Source organism: Drosophila sechellia, unplaced genomic scaffold (assembly GCF_004382195.2).
Source record: "Drosophila sechellia strain sech25 unplaced genomic scaffold, ASM438219v1 U_260, whole genome shotgun sequence".
NCBI lineage: Eukaryota > Metazoa > Arthropoda > Insecta > Diptera > Drosophilidae > Drosophila > Drosophila sechellia.
Genome location: NW_022611202.1, coordinates 1 through 12,847, shown reverse-complemented (window position 1 = coordinate 12,847; position 12,847 = coordinate 1). Strand labels below are relative to the sequence as shown.

Below are 12,847 nucleotides of genomic sequence, written 5' to 3'. Positions count from 1 at the left end.
ACCTCGTCATCAATTTAGTGACGCATATGATATTGTCCTTATCATATAATTTTTGATATAAAGACTTTAAAGAATTGTATCAAGTTGCCAAACACCTCGTCATCAATTTAGTGACGCATATGATATTGTCCCTATCATATAATTAATATACAGACTTTAATGAATTGTGTCAAGTTGCCAAACACCTCGTCATCAATTTAGTGACGCATATGATATTGTCCCTATCATATAATTTTTGATATAAAGACTTTAAAGAATTGTATCAAGTTGCCAAACACCTCGTCATCAATTTAGTGACGCATATGATATTGTCCCTATCATATAATTAATATAAAGACTTTAATGGATTGTGTCAAGTTGCCAAACACCTCGTCATCAATTTAGTGACGCATATGATATTGTCCTTATTATATAATTTTTGATATAAAGACTTTAAAGAATTGTATCAAGTTGCCAAACACCTCGTCATCAATTTAGTGACGCATATGATATTGTCCCTATCATATAATTAATATACAGACTCTAATGAATTGTGTCAAGTTGCCAAACACCTCGTCATCAATTTAGTGACGCATATGATATTGTCCCTATCATATAATTTTTGATATAAAGACTTTAAAGAATTGTATCAAGTTGCCAAACACCTCGTCATCAATTTAGTGACGCATATGATATTGTCCCTATCATATAATTAATATAAAGACTTTAATGGATTGTGTCAAGTTGCCAAACACCTCGTCATCAATTTAGTGACGCATATGATATTGTCCTTATCATATAATTTTTGATATAAAGACTTTAAAGAATTGTATCAAGTTGCCAAACACCTCGTCATCAATTTAGTGACGCATATGATATTGTCCCTATCATATAATTAATATAAAGGCTTTAATGAATTGTGTCAAGTTGCCAAACACCTCGTCATCAACTACTATATTATGGTTGCGCCGACCTCTCATATTGTATTCTCTTATGTGTTCATAGGATTTTGACAATTATACGAGTAAATTAAATAATATACATATGAAAATGATTAATTATTATATGTATAAGGGAAAAAATGATGAAATATTCCCATATTATCTTAGTATTATAGAGGAAAGACCGTTGCCGACCTCTGATATTGTTCAAACTTATGTATTTATATGATTTTGGCAATTATATGAGTAAATTAAAAATATACATATGAAAATGGTTAATTATTATATGTATATGGGAAAAAATGCTAAGATATTCCCATATTCTCTTAGTATTATAGAGAAAAGCCATTTAAGTGAGAGGGTATAGTAGTGTAAACGACCGGAATTACGACAGAGGGTTCAAAACTACTATAGGTAGGCAGTGGTTGCGACCTCTCATATTGTTCAAAACTTATGTATTCATATGATTTGGCAATTTATGAGTAAATTAAATAATATACATATGAAAATGATTAATTATTATATGTATAAGGGAAAAAATGCTGAAATATTCCCACATTCTCTTAGTATTATAGAGAAAATCCATTATAGTGAGAGGGTATAGTAGTGTAAACGACCGGAATTACGACAGAGGGTTCAAAAACTACTATAGGTAGGCAGTGGTTGCCGACCTCTCATATTGTTCAAAACTTATGTATTCATATGATTTTGGCAATTATATGATAAATTAAATAATATACATATGAAAATGATTAATTATTATATGTATAAGGGAAAAAATGCTGAAATATTCCCACATTCTCTTAGTATTATAGAGAAAATCCATTATAGTGAGAGGGTATAGTAGTGTAAACGACCGGAATTACGACAGAGGGTTCAAAAACTACTATAGGTAGGCAGTGGTTGCCGACCTCTCATATTGTTCAAAACTTATGTATTCATATGATTTTGGCAATTATATGATTAAATTAAATAATATACATATGAAAATGGTTAATTATTATATGTATATGGGAAAAAATGCAGAGATATTCCCATATTCTCTTAGTATTATAGAGAAAAGCCATTTAAGTGAGAGGGTATAGTAGTGTAAACGACCGGAATTACGACAGAGGGTTCAAAAACTACTATAGGTAGGCAGTGGTTGCCGACCTCTCATATTGTTCAAAACTTATGTATTCATATGATTTTGGCAATTGTATGAGTAAATTAAATAATATACATATGAAAATGATTAATTATTATATGTATATGGGAAAAAATGCAGAGATATTCCCATATTCTCTTAGTATTATAGAGAAAAGCCATTTAAGTGAGAGGGTATAGTAGTGTAAACCACCGGAATTACGACAGAGGGTTCAAAAACTACTATAGGTAGGCAGTGGTTGCCGACCTCTCATATTGTTCAAAACTTATGTATTCATATGATTTTGGCAATTGTATGAGTAAATTAAATAATATACATATGAAAATGATTAATTATTATATGTATAAGGGAAAAAATGCTGAAATATTCCCACATTCTCTTAGTATTATAGAGAAAATCCATTATAGTGAGAGGGTATAGTAGTGTAAACGACCGGAATTACGACAGAGGGTTCAAAAACTACTATAGGTAGGCAGTGGTTGCCGACCTCTCATATTGTTCAAAACTTATGTATTCATATGATTTTGGCAATTATATGATTAAATTAAATAATATACATATGAAAATGGTTAATTATTATATGTATATGGGAAAAAATGCTGAGATATTCCCATATTCTCTTAGTATTATAGAGAAAAGCCATTTAAGTGAGAGGGTATAGTAGTGTAAACGACCGGAATTACGACAGAGGGTTCAAAAACTACTATAGGTAGGCAGTGGTTGCCGACCTCTCATATTGTTCAAAACTTATGTATTCATATGATTTTGGCAATTGTATGAGTAAATTAAATAATATACATATGAAAATGATTAATTATTATATGTATAGGGAAAAAATGCTGAAATATTCCCACATTCTCTTAGTATTATAGAGAAAATCCATTATAGTGAGAGGGTATAGTAGTGTAAACGACCGGAATTACGACAGAGGGTTCAAAAACTACTATAGGTAGGCAGTGGTTGCCGACCTCTCATATTGTTCAAAACTTATGTATTCATATGATTTTGGCAATTATATGATTAAATTAAATAATATACATATGAAAATGGTTAATTATTATATGTATATGGGAAAAAATGCTGAGATATTCCCATATTCTCTTAGTATTATAGAGAAAAGCCATTATAGTGAGAGGGTATAGTAGTGTAAACGACCGGAATTACGACAGAGGGTTCAAAAACTACTATAGGTAGGCAGTGGTTGCCGACCTCTCATATTGTTCAAAACTTATGTATTCATATGAATTTGGCAATTATATGAGTAAATTAAATAATAAACATATAAAAATTAATATTTATTATATGTATAAAAAAAAAAATAATCATATTATATATGAATAATGGAAAAAAAATGAAATGTTCCTATAATCTCTTAATATATAAGAGAATAGACCGTATGTTGGGTGGCAAACGGAATTGAAAATACCCGCTTTGAGGACAGCGGGTTCAAAAACTACTATAGGTAGGCAGTGGTTGCCGACCTCCCGCATTATTCGAAATATTTATTTCGGATTATGTTTATATTGGTTACATAAAATAAAGTATATTATTATCCGTACAAATTTGTTTCTCAGTTCTATAGAACACGGGACTTGGCTCCGCGGATAATAGGAATATACGCTTTTTAGATAATATCGTTGAAACAAAAGTCAAGTTTCTATTATATATAGAATAACAAATCGTTTCCATATATTATCGTTAATTTTTGGAGGCAGGCAAATATTAATTTATTACCTGCCGTATAGTTGGATTATTATATCGTTACGGTATAATACAAATATGGATTCTTATGAAAGAAATATAAAATTATATATTAAATGTGGAAATATTATCATATGCGCTTGGTTTTATGTTATATATTACCAGAGAGATATATGAAAAGAGATAAATTTTAAATTTATCTTCAAAATGCAAATGATTTAACTTAATATTTATATTGGTTAAACAAAAATTGTACATGTGTGGATACAATAATTATGTATGTTGGAAATAAAATGATATTTTATAATGAAATATGTATTTATAAAAAGATAAAATTATAGAAACATATATATTACAATAATTATATGAAATTCTTGTTATATTGGTAAAACAAGTATAAATTAAAAATGAAAATATGGATTACGAATGCTATATAAAAATGGCCGTAATCGAATAGATTTTTTACTTATATTTATATATTTAAAATTTTACCCAAAGGCGAAATATTGAATTTTATTCAATATAATAAAAATCATGGAATTATATAAAGTGAAAAATCGATATATCTATTATATTGCTTATTTCGATTCAAAAAATATGAATGGAATATGAAGGAAAAACATTATTCTGGTTGATCCTGCCAGTAGTTATATGCTTGTCTCAAAGATTAAGCCATGCATGTCTAAGTACACACGAATTAAAAGTGAAACCGCAAAAGGCTCATTATATCAGTTATGGTTCCTTAGATCGTTAACAGTTACTTGGATAACTGTGGTAATTCTAGAGCTAATACATGCAATTAAAACATGAACCTTATGGGACATGTGCTTTTATTAGGCTAAAACCAAGCGATCGCAAGATCGTTATATTGGTTGAACTCTAGATAACATGCAGATCGTATGGTCTTGTACCGACGACAGATCTTTCAAATGTCTGCCCTATCAACTTTTGATGGTAGTATCTAGGACTACCATGGTTGCAACGGGTAACGGGGAATCAGGGTTCGATTCCGGAGAGGGAGCCTGAGAAACGGCTACCACATCTAAGGAAGGCAGCAGGCGCGTAAATTACCCACTCCCAGCTCGGGGAGGTAATTCCAGCTCCAATAGCGTATATTAAAGTTGTTGCGGTTAAAACGTTCGTAGTTGAACTTGTGCTTCATACGGGTAGTACAACTTACAATTGTGGTTAGTACTATACCTTTATGTATGTAAGCGTATTACCGGTGGAGTTCTTATATGTGATTAAATACTTGTATTTTTTCATATGTTCCTCCTATTTAAAAACCTGCACTAGTGCTCTTAAACGAGTGTTATTGTGGGCCGGTACTATTACTTTGAACAAATTAGAGTGCTTAAAGCAGGCTTCAAATGCCTGAATATTCTGTGCATGGGATAATGAAATAAGACCTCTGTTCTGCTTTCATTGGTTTTCAGATCAAGAGGTAATGATTAATAGAAGCAGTTTGGGGGCATTAGTATTACGACGCGAGAGGTGAAATTCTTGGACCGTCGTAAGACTAACTTAAGCGAAAGCATTTGCCAAAGATGTTTTCATTAATCAAGAACGAAAGTTAGAGGTTCGAAGGCGATCAGATACCGCCCTAGTTCTAACCATAAACGATGCCAGCTAGCAATTGGGTGTAGCTACTTTTATGGCTCTCTCAGTCGCTTCCCGGGAAACCAAAGCTTTTGGGCTCCGGGGGAAGTATGGTTGCAAAGCTGAAACTTAAAGGAATTGACGGAAGGGCACCACCAGGAGTGGAGCCTGCGGCTTAATTTGACTCAACACGGGAAAACTTACCAGGTCCGAACATAAGTGTGTAAGACAGATTGATAGCTCTTTCTCGAATCTATGGGTGGTGGTGCATGGCCGTTCTTAGTTCGTGGAGTGATTTGTCTGGTTAATTCCGATAACGAACGAGACTCAAATATATTAAATAGATATCTTCAGGATTATGGTGCTGAAGCTTATGTAGCCTTCATTCATGGTGGCAGTAAAATGTTTATTGTGTTTGAATGTGTTTATGTAAGTGGAGCCGTACCTGTTGGTTTGTCCCATTATAAGGACACTAGCTTCTTAAATGGACAAATTGCGTCTAGCAATAATGAGATTGAGCAATAACAGGTCTGTGATGCCCTTAGATGTCCTGGGCTGCACGCGCGCTACAATGAAAGTATCAACGTGTATTTCCTAGACCGAGAGGTCCGGGTAAACCGCTGAACCACTTTCATGCTTGGGATTGTGAACTGAAACTGTTCACATGAACTTGGAATTCCCAGTAAGTGTGAGTCATTAACTCGCATTGATTACGTCCCTGCCCTTTGTACACACCGCCCGTCGCTACTACCGATTGAATTATTTAGTGAGGTCTCCGGACGTGATCACTGTGACGCCTTGCGTGTTACGGTTGTTTCGCAAAAGTTGACCGAACTTGATTATTTAGAGGAAGTAAAAGTCGTAACAAGGTTTCCGTAGGTGAACCTGCGGAAGGATCATTATTGTATAATATCCTTATCGTTAATAAATATTTGTTATAATATAAATAAATACAATTTACCAAAATAAAAATATTACAAAATGATTCCACGGAATCAAAAGTTAAAGTCAAAATAAAATGAAGATGGCTTTTATTTTATATGTGGGGCTTGGCAACCTCATAAAAAGACTTTAACATTATTAATGTTGCTGTGCGTATTTGTGGCAGTACTTACTACAACAACGGCGTTTCCTATAAAAACAAATTCTCGAAAATGGAAATCGAAGAAACTAAACTAAATTCGAAAGTAGAAGTCGAATTAAAATAAAAATAATTTTGAATGTGTGGTAATCAAAATAAGTGTGTGTGTATATGGACCATAATATACACGCGTTGCGAATATGTATTGTTCATCTATGTTATGAGCATACGTTGGCTAATGCAACAACCTAAAATATACAATGTTTGTACCTGTCATCCATCAGGTTAATGTTTTATATAAATTTTGCAGTATGTGTCACCCAAAATAGCAAACCATAACCAGATTATTATGATACATAATGCTTATATGAAACTAAGACATTTCGCAACATTTATTTTAGGTATAAAAATAAATTTATTGAAGGAATTGATATATGCCAGTAAAATGGTGTATTTTTAATTTCTTTCAATAAAAACAATATTGACATTATATAAAATTGAATTATAAAACTCTAAGCGGTGGATCACTCGGCTCATGGGTCGATGAAGAACGCAGCAAACTGTGCGTCATCGTGTGAACTGCAGGACACATGAACATCGACATTTTGAACGCATATCGCAGTCCATGCTGTTATGTACTTTAATTAATTTTATAGTGCTGCTTGGACTACATATGGTTGAGGGTTGTAAGACTATGCTAATTAAGTTGTTTATAAATTTTTTATAAGCATATGGTATATTATTGGATTAAATAATGATTTTATTCATAATATTAAAAAAGAAATGAAAAACATTATCTCACATTTGAATGTGAAAAACGAAGAGAAATATTTTCTTTTTCAATCAAATAATACTGAGAAATGTCTAGCATAAAAAATTGAAATATTTTTCATCTAGAATTGTCTCTTATTAATGATTCGGAAAAAGAAAAATCTTGGTTTTGTTATTATTCTTCGTTGGTTCGTTAAATGGATAAAAATGACTTTGCTTACAAGAACTATTGGAACTATTTATAACGAATTTAATTGATTGTTTTATCATTTATATATAAAGAATTTATGGCAAAATATAGTTATATATACAACCTCAACTCATATGGGACTACCCCCTGAATTTAAGCATATTAATTAGGGGAGGAAAAGAAACTAACAAGGATTTCTTAGTAGCGGCGAGCGAAAAGAAAACAGTTCAGCACTAAGTCACTTTGTCTATATGGCAAATGTGAGATGCAGTGTATGGAGCGTCAATATTCTAGTATGAGAAATTAATGATTTAAGTCCTTCTTAAATGAGGCCATTTACCCATAGAGGGTGCCAGGCCCGTATAACGTTAATGATTGCTAGATGATGTTTCCAAAGAGTCGTGTTGCTTGATAGTGCAGCACTAAGTGGGTGGTAAACTCCATCTAAAACTAAATATAACCATGAGACCGATAGTAAACAAGTACCGTGAGGGGAAAGTTGAAAGAACTCTGAATAGAGAGTTAAACAGTACGTGAAACTGCTTAGAGGTTAAGCCCGATGAACCTGAATATCCGTTATGGAAAATTCATCATTAAAATTGTAATATTTAAATAATATTATTAAGAATAATGTGCATTTTTTCCATATAAGGACATTGTAATCTATTAGCATATCCCAAATTTATCATAAAATATAACTTATAGTTATTCCAATTAAATTGCTTGCATTTTAACACAGAATAAATGTTATTAATTTGATAAAGTGCTGATAGATTTATATTATTACAGAGCGTTAATTTTTTCGGAATTATATAATGGCATAATTATCATTGATTTTGTGTTTATTATATGCTCTTGTATGATTAACAATGCGAAAGATTCAGGATACCTTCGGGACCCGTCTTGAAACACGGACCAAGGAGTCTAACATATGTGCAAGTTATTGGGATGTAAACCTAATAGCGTAATTAACTTGACTAATAATGGGATTAGTTTTTTAGCTATTTATAGCTAATTAACACAATCCCGGGGCGTTCTATATAGTTATGTATAATGTATATTTATATTATTTATGCCTCTAACTGGAACGTACCTTGAGCATATATGCTGTGACCCGAAAGATGGTGAACTATACTTGATCAGGTTGAAGTCAGGGGAAACCCTGATGGAAGACCGAAACAGTTCTGACGTGCAAATCGATTGTCAGAATTGAGTATAGGGGCGAAAGACCAATCGAACCATCTAGTAGCTGGTTCCTTCCGAAGTTTCCCTCAGGATAGCTGGTGCATTTTAATATTATATAAAATAATCTTATCTGGTAAAGCGAATGATTAGAGGCCTTAGGGTCGAAACGATCTTAACCTATTCTCAAACTTTAAATGGGTAAGAACCTTAACTTTCTTGATATGAAGTTCAAGGTTATGATATAATGTGCCCAGTGGGCCACTTTTGGTAAGCAGAACTGGCGCTGTGGGATGAACCAAACGTAATGTTACGGTGCCCAAATTAACAACTCATGCAGATACCATGAAAGGCGTTGGTTGCTTAAAACAGCAGGACGGTGATCATGGAAGTCGAAATCCGCTAAGGAGTGTGTAACAACTCACCTGCCGAAGCAACTAGCCCTTAAAATGGATGGCGCTTAAGTTGTATACCTATACATTACCGCTAAAGTAGATGATTTATATTACTTGTGATATAAATTTTGAAACTTTAGTGAGTAGGAAGGTACAATGGTATGCGTAGAAGTGTTTGGCGTAAGCCTGCATGGAGCTGCCATTGGTACAGATCTTGGTGGTAGTAGCAAATAATCGAATGAGACCTTGGAGGACTGAAGTGGAGAAGGGTTTCGTGTGAACAGTGGTTGATCACGAGTTAGTCGGTCCTAAGTTCAAGGCGAAAGCCGAAAATTTTCAAGTAAAACAAAAATGCCTAACTATATAAACAAAGCGAATATAATACACTTGAATAATTTTGAACGAAAGGGAATACGGTTCCAATTCCGTAACCTGTTGAGTATCCGTTTGTTATTAAATATGGGCCTCGTGCTCATCCTGGCAACAGGAACGACCATAAAGAAGCCGTCGAGAGATATCGGAAGAGTTTTCTTTTCTGTTTTATAGCCGTACTACCATGGAAGTCTTTCGCAGAGAGATATGGTAGATGGGCTAGAAGAGCATGACATATACTGTTGTGTCGATATTTTCTCCTCGGACCTTGAAAATTTATGGTGGGGACACGCAAACTTCTCAACAGGCCGTACCAATATCCGCAGCTGGTCTCCAAGGTGAAGAGTCTCTAGTCGATAGAATAATGTAGGTAAGGGAAGTCGGCAAATTAGATCCGTAACTTCGGGATAAGGATTGGCTCTGAAGATTGAGATAGTCGGGCTTGATTGGGAAACAATAACATGGTTTATGTGCTCGTTCTGGGTAAATAGAGTTTCTAGCATTTATGTTAGTTACTTGTTCCCCGGATAGTTTAGTTACGTAGCCAATTGTGGAACTTTCTTGCTAAAATTTTTAAGAATACTATTTGGGTTAAACCAATTAGTTCTTATCAATTATAACGATTATCAATTAACAATCAATTCAGAACTGGCACGGACTTGGGGAATCCGACTGTCTAATTAAAACAAAGCATTGTGATGGCCTAGCGGTGTTGACACAATGTGATTTCTGCCCAGTGCTCTGAATGTCAAAGTGAAGAAATTCAAGTAAGCGCGGGTCAACGGCGGGAGTAACTATGACTCTCTTAAGGTAGCCAAATGCCTCGTCATCTAATTAGTGACGCGCATGAATGGATTAACGAGATTCCTACTGTCCCTATCTATCATCTGACGCGCATGAATGGATTAACGACGGACGTGTTTTCGTTGCGCTCGTGTACAGATTGCGAAGAACTTGGTTTTCCGTGTTTGGAAAGTAATAAAATCGGTGAATTAGTGCTCCGCGAAAGTCGTGTGCTAATTTTCGTGTGTTATAAACAAGCGGTTTGGAAGTAATTAACAATTAATTTGTTGGGAATTTTCCACTTAGCACGTGCTGAAGGCGAACTTACGAGTAAGTTTTTCGAGTAAGCTTTTTGATCAGCTGTCACAAAGCTTATTGGTGGGAGTCACTGCTAAGGTTTGTGTCTAGGGAGAGTTTTAGTGCTACCAGACTCTACCGATAGGTGGAGCTCGAGTTCCAGAGCAACTACCTTTTGTCAGCGAGTAAACGAGCATACGGTTGCTGGCGTCGACGGTAGGTGGAGCCACCATCGTATTTATGCCGATGGAGAGCGACAGCAGCGCGAGTGCCTTGAGCGGAAGTAGTGCCTCGATGAAGTCCAGACGAGGCAGGCGCAGAAGCCATCTGGCATCTAAGAGCTCGGCGCCAACGCAGGCGAAATTGGTTGCCCTGGCATCGAATGGAGTGCCAGAACCCGTTGGGGTACTGGAGGAGCCGTTTTCGTCGCTGGAGGACGCCCGGGCGGCTACGGAGAACGCTGCCATTGATGCTGCCCCCCCCCCACGCTGCTGCCACCGCTGCTGATCCTACTGCTGCCCCTGCTGCCGACCACACTGCTGCCTCCGCCGTTTTCACTGCTGCAAAATTGTTGCCACCACTGCCACTGCCGCCACCGCTGCCGCCGTGCTGGGCAAGCAGCCATGATGGCAGAGCTGTCGGCCACACAGCGCATGGTGAGAAGCAGCTTCCGCAGACTAGGAGAAGTGGACACGGAAGAGCTCTCATATGCTATCAGCGCTACGATGAGCTGGTGTTGGCGCTAATGCTCCGGTGCGGAGAGCTGGAGACGCGGCTTGCTATGCCGCCACCGCCGCCGCCGTCGTTGAATCTGTTGAAAAATACGGCCGCCAATGCTCCCCAGATGCAGCAGGTTGCACCCATCGCTGCCCCGCGGACTACCAAGGTCCGCGAGACGTGGTCAGCGGTGGTGAAGTGCGACGACCCTGCGCTATCGGGGAAAGACATAGCGGAAAAGGTGCGAACGATGGTTGCACCCTCTCTCGGAGTCAGAGTACACGAGGTCCGTGAGCTCCGTCGAGGTGGTGGTGCGATCATTCGCACTCCTTCGGTGGGAGAGCTGCAGAAGGTGGTCGCTTCAAAAAGATTCGCCGAGGTTGGCCTAAATGTGGCACGGAATGCGGCCGAGAAGCCGAAGGTCGTCGTATATGACGTCGACACAGCTATCGGCCCTGAGGAGTTTATGAAGGAGCTCCACGAAAACAACTTCGACAGCGAAATGAATCTGGCCCAGTTTCAGTCATGACCAAGCGTGGTCGGTAGCTGACGGCGCCACAGTAAATGTGACGCTGGAGGTTGACGACCGGGCGATGGCGAAGCTTGATGTAGTCGTGTCTACATCAAGTGGTTCTCATTCCGATGCCGGTCACAGGTCCGCACATACGCCTGCCACAGATGTGTGGGTTCGACCACAAGGTCAGCGAATCCAGGATATGTCTGTCGCCAGTGCGGGCAACAAGGCCACACTGCGGCAAAGTGCCAAAACCCGGTGGACTGCCGGAACTGCCGCCACAGAGGCAACCCTCGGCATTACATGCTCTCGAGCGTTTGCCCGATATACGGGCGTTGCTGGCGAGGGTGCAAGCTAGACACTAATGTTTAGCTTCATCCAAGCGAACTGTGGCCGAGGCCGAGCTGCGACCATCGAGCTCGAGATCCGACTCAGAGATCGGATCTATGTTCGCGCTGGTGCAGGAGCCGTATCTCGGCGGGACGGAATGGATGTGCTGCCTGAAGGAATGAGAATTTCATCGATCGGCGAGGGAAGGCAGCCATCCTAGTGGATCCCAGGAAGCCATCTGTATGCCAGTGGAGACCCTCACCACAGATTATGGCGTATGTCTGGTCGTGAAAGGGAGTTTTGGCTCAATCTTCCTTTGCGCCGCATACTGCCAGTATGATGCACCTCTGGAACCGTACATCCGGTACATGATGCGGTCCTGCTGCAGGCCAGCAGAACCCCCGCAATCCTGGGCCTCGACGCGAATGCAGTTCCCCCTGTGGCTTAGCAAACTCTCTCGTCATGCGAGGGCAAGCTACTACAGACGGGGTGAGCTGCTGTCAGAGTGGATGCTGGAGGCAAGAGTCGCCGCCCTAAACAGTCAACAGAGGTGTACACGTTCGATAATTACAGGCTACAAGCGATATCGACGTGACAATCGTCAATGAGGCAGCATCTATGTGGGCCAATATGAGTGGAGAGTGGACGAGTGGGAATTTGAGTGACCACACATCACGAGTGGGAATTGAGTGACCACACATCATTACTGTTGTGGCCGAACCAACTACCGCGGCGCGCAGTTGAGAGCATAGCTCCTGTGCCGTCCTGGAACTTCTCCAATGCACGTTGGCGATTGTTCAAGGAGAAATGGTGAGTTAGAGCAGCCAACTTCCGGAAAATTCTCAGAG

At 38.1% G+C, this 12,847-nt stretch overlaps 1 non-coding gene and 1 pseudogene across 1 annotated transcript; both read left to right on the top strand.

Annotated features, from left to right (window-relative positions):
• Window positions 1–6,956: 6,956 nt before the first annotated feature.
• Window positions 6,957–7,135, top strand: LOC116802960. Its single transcript, XR_004363277.1, has one exon. It is a non-coding gene; the product is annotated as a 5.8S ribosomal RNA (ribosomal RNA).
• Window positions 7,136–7,529: 394 nt separating this feature from the next.
• Window positions 7,530–10,294, top strand: LOC116802962 (annotated as a pseudogene).
• The last annotated feature ends 2,553 nt before the right edge of the window (window positions 10,295–12,847 follow it).